Source organism: Falco cherrug, chromosome 9 (genome assembly GCF_023634085.1).
Source record: "Falco cherrug isolate bFalChe1 chromosome 9, bFalChe1.pri, whole genome shotgun sequence".
Lineage (NCBI taxonomy): Eukaryota > Metazoa > Chordata > Aves > Falconiformes > Falconidae > Falco > Falco cherrug.
In genome coordinates, this window is record NC_073705.1 from 44,416,317 (window position 1) to 44,422,950 (window position 6,634).

A 6,634-nucleotide genomic window follows, 5' to 3' on the forward strand; every position below is an offset into this window, starting at 1 on the left:
GGATGTTAGCTTAAAGGAAAGGAAGAGAAAAGAAAGGAAAGAAAATACTGAGTGGTGTAACAGACTTTCGTTATGGTGCCAAAAAATGTCACAGACCTGCTTGCTCCAATGTCTGCATGTGGGTATTTTTTCTGCAATGTAAAGGCTGAAATACCGTGGCTTTAGCAGCAGAATACTCATGGTATGTACAACAAATTATGGGCATTAAGGGATTCGGAGTAAATGCACAGCAAAAAAGAGCTTACAAACATCCATTTTTGTGTGGCTTTTGCAAAGTAGCTCTGTGAATCGTACTCTGTTGCCATCATGGAAGATTCTCATGAAGTGGTCCTTCTGAGAATTCAGGATTATTGAACATTTTTAAGAATTTCCATTTGGGTTCTCATCTCGGGATCTTACATAATTTTTTTGTATATTTTTAATTAGCATTACAAAAAAACATTTGCCAAGAGCTGCTGTAAAGAGCTACATCACCAAATCCTAATAATAATGAAGAAAAAGGCTGTGGAAGTAGGATGTAGTTTTCTTACTGGTTTTGCTTTACTTGATGGTGCTGCTTTTAGACTTGATGGTGCTTCTTTTAGTTTTGTTGCTATCATAAACTTTTTCTTTCCTTACTGTCTTGCAGGGTGATGAGCTCTCTGGCATTTTTGAGAAGAAAACGAAGGAGAATTATGCCCCGCTGACAAAACAGGTGGGAATGTTGGTGCAGACCTGCTAGATTATGTCCGTTTGAATGATGAGATGCACATCCTGAAGTTCAGTGCATTAAATGTAAAGCTTTTCTGGAGTCATTCCAGTGCCAGCTGAAAAATAGAGGGTAAAATCTTTCTAGGATTTTGGAAGGCCTTGTTATTAAAGGCTGTGAATTTGCATCTCATTATCACTGGTTGGATCTGCACCCCTCTCCTTTTGACTGCCCCTCGTTTATGCTTACTGGAAGAACCTAGAAAGATGCAGAAATGCACTTACTGACCTGTGACAGACACCACTGTGTAAGAGCAATTAAGTGCTAGGGCAGCAACAGTGGCACATGGAGCAAGGTGGAGAGAGATTTTGATAATTATAAGGGCAAAACCTGCTCTTGCTGTTGTAGTCACTTCTCCAGGGAGATGAAATCATAAGTTCTGGACTGAAGACTGAAAGAAGTAGGCAATTTCCCTCTGTTCCTTCCTGCTGCTTTTATTTCAGAATTGCATGCATCCTGCTATAATACATGTTAACGTGTGAATATTTTATGTGCCATGTTTCACATACAAATGTGCCTTTCTTACAAGTAACTGGATGTGACCTAAGCATTATGTTTGTTTATTTAATAAGACTAATTATCAGGAAGGAACTGAAACAAACACAAGACAAAACAAACAGGCTTATAAACTGAACTGCTGTGTGATCGTGGCTTGCAGAAAAGTGATTTTATGCTACAGATACTGAAGTTGTCCCACTTGTGACCTCCTTCCAAACCCTTTGGACTTGCCTTCCCACATATACCTTTCCACTCAGTCTTAACTCATCTGTTTAATCTTTATTCTTTGTGATACTTCCCAAGTGGTGGGGCAATGTTTCTCTGCCATCCTCCTGGCTCAGAACATCTGCTGCTCCTTCAGGTGCGAGAACCATTCTCTGTGCCTTTGTAATGACGCTGCCCACAATTGCAGCAGTTGGGAGGCACAGATTGCTCAGCCATCTGCAAGTTAATAATTTACCATGACTTTTTGGTAGCAGTTATGAAAGATGTTAAAATCTAGAGCATGCCGGCAACTGATGTCTCTTTCCTTGTGATGGGGATAGCATAGGATGCTGCCATGAACACGTGGAAGGTATGAATTATTCAAAGGACTTGACTTACTAAACGCTAGTTAAGGTTTCTGTCTAATAGCGGTTCTGATTTGAGGTCTCTGAATAACATTCAGGTTATACGGTTGGTTCATAACATTAGATTTATTGGCAAACTGAGCTGTAAGTTTTCTTGCTCTAACATCTGTAGAGGAACAGGTGTGAAGAGTGTACCTGTTTAGGAACAAGATACACCACAACTTTCCCTCTCTTTTTTTGAGCTAACTCCTCAGCCTGGAACCAAGGAAAACAGATGTGCAAGGTCATTTGCTGTAACGATTTGCTCATTGCTTTCTGAGGTCAGTCTCTTCTAGGAGGTACCTTCTAGGTGAGAAAGGCAGCTGTGCACCAACTAATATTAATAGATACCTGTTCTCTTTTCAGTTGCCTGGTTTAGGCTTGGTGTACTTTATGCAGCTGGCTACCACTGTCAGAATGGAAGGAATGGGTGAGTAAATCAAATTTAAAACATAGCTTGGAAAATGATTTGGAAATAAGTGTTATTCCAAAAGTATACTTGAAACCCTATCGGTAAGTGATGTGACAGTAACAGTGTGGAGATGTTTGGAGCCGCCCTGTTACTTCTCAGAAGCTTCTAGCAGTTCTCAGAACAGCTAGCCAAAAAAATGCAGCTCGCTCACTCTATATTTTGGCAACTAAATTGGACAGGTGATAGATATTGTTCCTCCAGTCTTGGATCCCAGTCTAATGGCTTTTTTTGCCTGTGCCTTTATTTATGAAAATACTTTTTCCCCGATTATTTTTGAGGAATACTTCTTCAAACTACTCAAACTAGTCTTCAGACTTCAAACTAGTCTTGAAAGAGTTGAATTTGCAAGTTATACCACATTCACGGTATGCCCCAGGATCTTGCAGGTAACTTTCAGGGCTACTCTTGCCTTGTCTGGTAATTATAACCATTTCCATCAAACACAGCTCTTAACCCCTTCCAGTGTTGCCCGCTCTGAGAATTCAATGTCCCGTTTGTCATTCCATATCGAAGCTGTCAGATGCCAGTACTGGATAAGCTGTGTAAGATGTCAGATCTCATCTTGGCCCCTTTCTGTTTGTTTGGAGTCAGAGCCCTGCACCTATGGTTGGATAGGAGGTGGGTGACCACACAGTAAACAGTGCCAAACGATACATTTGATAAATGGCTTATATGTACTTGGAAAGCAAACATGCTGGCTAGCCCAGTCAGTGGCTCTCTGGAGAAAGAACCTGTAGAAATTAAATTTTCAGTTATTAGATTTGTGTTTTCTTGTTTGTTCTTTTTATCTTCCCTGATTCACTGCCTACTCCACAATGCTCTTAATTATAGACTTAAATTCAGAATCCGTGCTTTTAAAAGAAAAAAAAAATAAAGCCAAAAACCTTGGAAAAATATTTGAAAGGCCAAGAAACGATTACGTTATTTTCCTAAGCATGGGTTGCTTTAGATTCATATATCCCAGCTCAAAATCTCTGAAGCGGACTAACTGAAAGGATTTTTTTATCTGGGAAGATGAATAGGACAGTTTTGTTAATAGCTGCGCAGCAAGGGGATAGCTTCTCATTAGGCGCTGGGTTTTAGATCTGGAAAACGCTGTCTCATTCCCTCCCTGCTGTCGATACGCGCACGTGGGTGTGCAGCAGCTCCAGGGAAAGGGAGCACGGGGGGGAGTGTCGGGAGGGGGGCTGCTGAGCTGGGAGGCAGTTCCTTTCAGTGCTCTGTCCTGCAGAGGAAGAAGATGAATTCTTGTTGACAAAGCTTTTGAGCAAACTAACAGAAATAATCAATGATATTAAAAGGCAGAGATCAGTCACGAAAGACCGCTGTACTGGCAGTGCTCTGCTCGCTGTACATGTGCCTTAAAAACGGCTCGTCCATCAGCCTTCAAGCTATTCATTCCCTGGCAGAGGAAATTAGTCATTAACTATGCAAACGTACATGCAGGGATTCAAATCCTAAACTGTTTGCCAAGAGGATGTCAGACAACTGCTTATTTTCGTTAAGGCATGAAAATGAATGATCTGAGACAGTTCTCCCTTCTGTGTTTTGAAGTTTTCATAAATGGAGAGAGAGAGGGGCAGGAGGATTTCTGTTTATATAGAACATGGTTTGATCCTGTTAATGTTAATATTATTCTCCATACAAAAACTTCCTGAACAAAGGATATTTACCAGCCACAAAAGCAGTCTGTCTTTCCTTGCCTTGCCTGTCTTTCAAACAACGTCATACACTGTTTAAATACTTCAGTAGAATATGACCAAATCCCACTCCTTTCATCCAGCGAGATGCCTTTGTCAGCTGTTAGTCTCCAGCGTAAGTTCCTCATTAAAGGACAAGGTTAAGGTTTTGTGTGCGGAGCAACTTGCAACTGGGAAAATTAAAGAGGAGAGAGACACGAATTAAGTAAAATCCTGTTTTAATCTGTTGCAGACGCAAAGAAAAGACAGTAGAAGACGGGGAATCTTGATTTCTGCTTTGCACGTGTTTCTTTCCCTTGTGTCTGTGCTTTGGGAATAGGTAGACTGGAGTTACACGTGTCACGCCCCTATTCCAGAACTACTGGCAGATGTTGTACAGGTCTGCTTCCAGGTATGAGCCACCAACACCCAGAGGGAGGTGTAGGCTCGTGGAAGGTTGGGAACTGCACCTTGCAGAGACCCTCAAGAAACTACAGTGTTATGCAGCGAGAACTCAATGGGCAAGTCTGAGCAGCCAGAGTTCAGACTTCAGATGAACAACAGCTGGGTGAATTTGTCATTGCACAAGGCAAGACAAGGCTTTCACTTCGTGTTATGCAGATCAGCTAAATGTTTGTGAGATACGAATTTCTTGACAAAGTGGTAGGAATTAAACTCAATAGAAGAAAAATAGGATCTTGATTTAACTGACTTCTCCCCAGTGTCCCAAGGCGGAGAACAGAGAAAAGGAGGTTGCTGCCAGGTGAGATAGGAACTTGGCTTCTCTGAATTGCCTGCTGGAGAAGCTTCTCTTCAGCTGCTGATAATGTTAGCAAAATCTTAAAGCCAGGGTTGCTTACATTAGCTCCTGTTGTTAGGTTCGCCTGAGGCAGGGCTGGCAACAAATCAGGGCTGAACCTTCTGCTTAGAACAGAAAAGGGGTACTGCAGTCACCGTGGGGTGGCAAACGTTCAGCAGCCGTTATTGATGCTTGCCCTATATAGATCACCTACAACACAGTCTTGAGTCCAGAGCTTTCCTAAAAGGGTTTCAAGGTAAAACAATGTCTGTGCAAACTGCCTGCTGCCTTGGGAGGGATCCAGCGGCATTTAAATACCTCTTGTGAGCTCTTTCTGAAGGTCATCGAGAGAGGAGAAGGCAGGAAAGGAGTATCCCACTGGAGTGCTGGTTAATTCAATTCGGTGATGAATCACGTTTCGTATTCCAGGATGGCTTAATGTTTCATGTATTTGTTACCTTTTATAGCAATGCAAAATATGTAGAATTCAATTGTAAAAATCACAATGACAGAACAATAACTTAACAAAATCAAAATACACTTCTCTCTCAGCCTTATCAGCCTAGGCGTTCTCCTGAAAATATCAGTAAAACCCATAACCCTGGGAAACTCTGTGCTCTGCTTTAATGGTCTTTAAAAGCCTAGTGAAAAAGTAAATGGGCCCTGTAGCGATTCCCAAAGATGGTAAATTCCTTCTTACCAAATGCAGTAAAAACAAAACGCCTGCCCTGTGCCTGATGAAATCGATGGGAGTCTTGCAACTGACTCTAAGAGCACCTGGGTTAAACCACTGGTCGTATGGCACAGTAAGATGCAGATATCTTCAATTCAATAATACCCTGGGAGCAGAAATGAGCACCAGCTGTGCACTTACGGTAGTGGTCAATCAGCCACCTGATGGGAATTTTGAAAGATGGTAAGAAAAACCTTTTTTCACTTTTTGCTGCAACAGTCTAGAACAATGCAAGCTCCTATAATAATTGGCTATGTTGTGATGGCCTTCCTCTGAATCTTGCATTTTTTAAAATTAATTTAAAAGACTGATAAATTTATTAGTCAGAGATTTGGCTCTTCTACATTCAAATGGAAATTTGTACTTCATTTATAAGTAAGGATTTGTTTTTAATAATAATAAGTAATTATTTGTGAGAAAAAAAGATGAAGAAATCTATGCTGTTTCCCAAATCAACCATTTTTCAATTGTCTCAGTATGGAGTAAAAAAAAAACCACTCCCAAAACCTAAAAAAATATTCTTAGTTCCACAGTAAGCTATGTTTGTGTACATGTCTGCATGTATGTACAGACATACTGGGTTTTATTCAGATTATTTATTTTTTTTTCTGTGTAGGCGTTCCCCATCTGACACTTCCAGGCTGAAAACTTGCGGTAGCAGCAGCTTACGGACCAGTACACTTCATGATGTTACGGTGTGTTACCCTCCCATAATGCAGTTAAACCTCTGCATTTCGTATTTGGTTTGCCTCATAAGGAAAAGCAGCCAGAGCTGGTCAGGGTTTGTGCTCGGAGGCCAATGCTCCATGGCTTCCATAGTCTCAGATATGGCACTGTTAAAAAAAATATATAAATAACCACCTTGTTGCACCAGCAATTGCTTTCACAGGTGCTTGCTCTGAATTTCAGTTTGCTAGCGGGACAACAGCTGGTTTGGGCCACTTGGGATTTATTTCAGAAAAGAATTTATCTTGAGTTTAACTTTAAAGCACATTAGGATATCCAACTGTGATTAATGATCGTATGTTTTTGTAGTTTTTCCTGGCGAGTCCTTGAGGCTGGATGGATCCTCTGTGCAAGCTGTAAGAGTTCTCTGC

At 41.1% G+C, this 6,634-nt stretch overlaps 1 long non-coding RNA gene across 1 annotated transcript; it reads left to right on the forward strand.

Moving 5' to 3' along the window:
- The first annotated feature begins 12 nt into the window (after positions 1–12).
- On the forward strand, positions 13–6,252 carry LOC114014240 (uncharacterized). The gene is made up of 3 exons (XR_003557660.2): positions 13–181; positions 629–694; positions 6,154–6,252. It is a non-coding gene; the product is annotated as an uncharacterized LOC114014240 (long non-coding RNA).
- Positions 6,253–6,634: the final 382 nt, after the last annotated feature.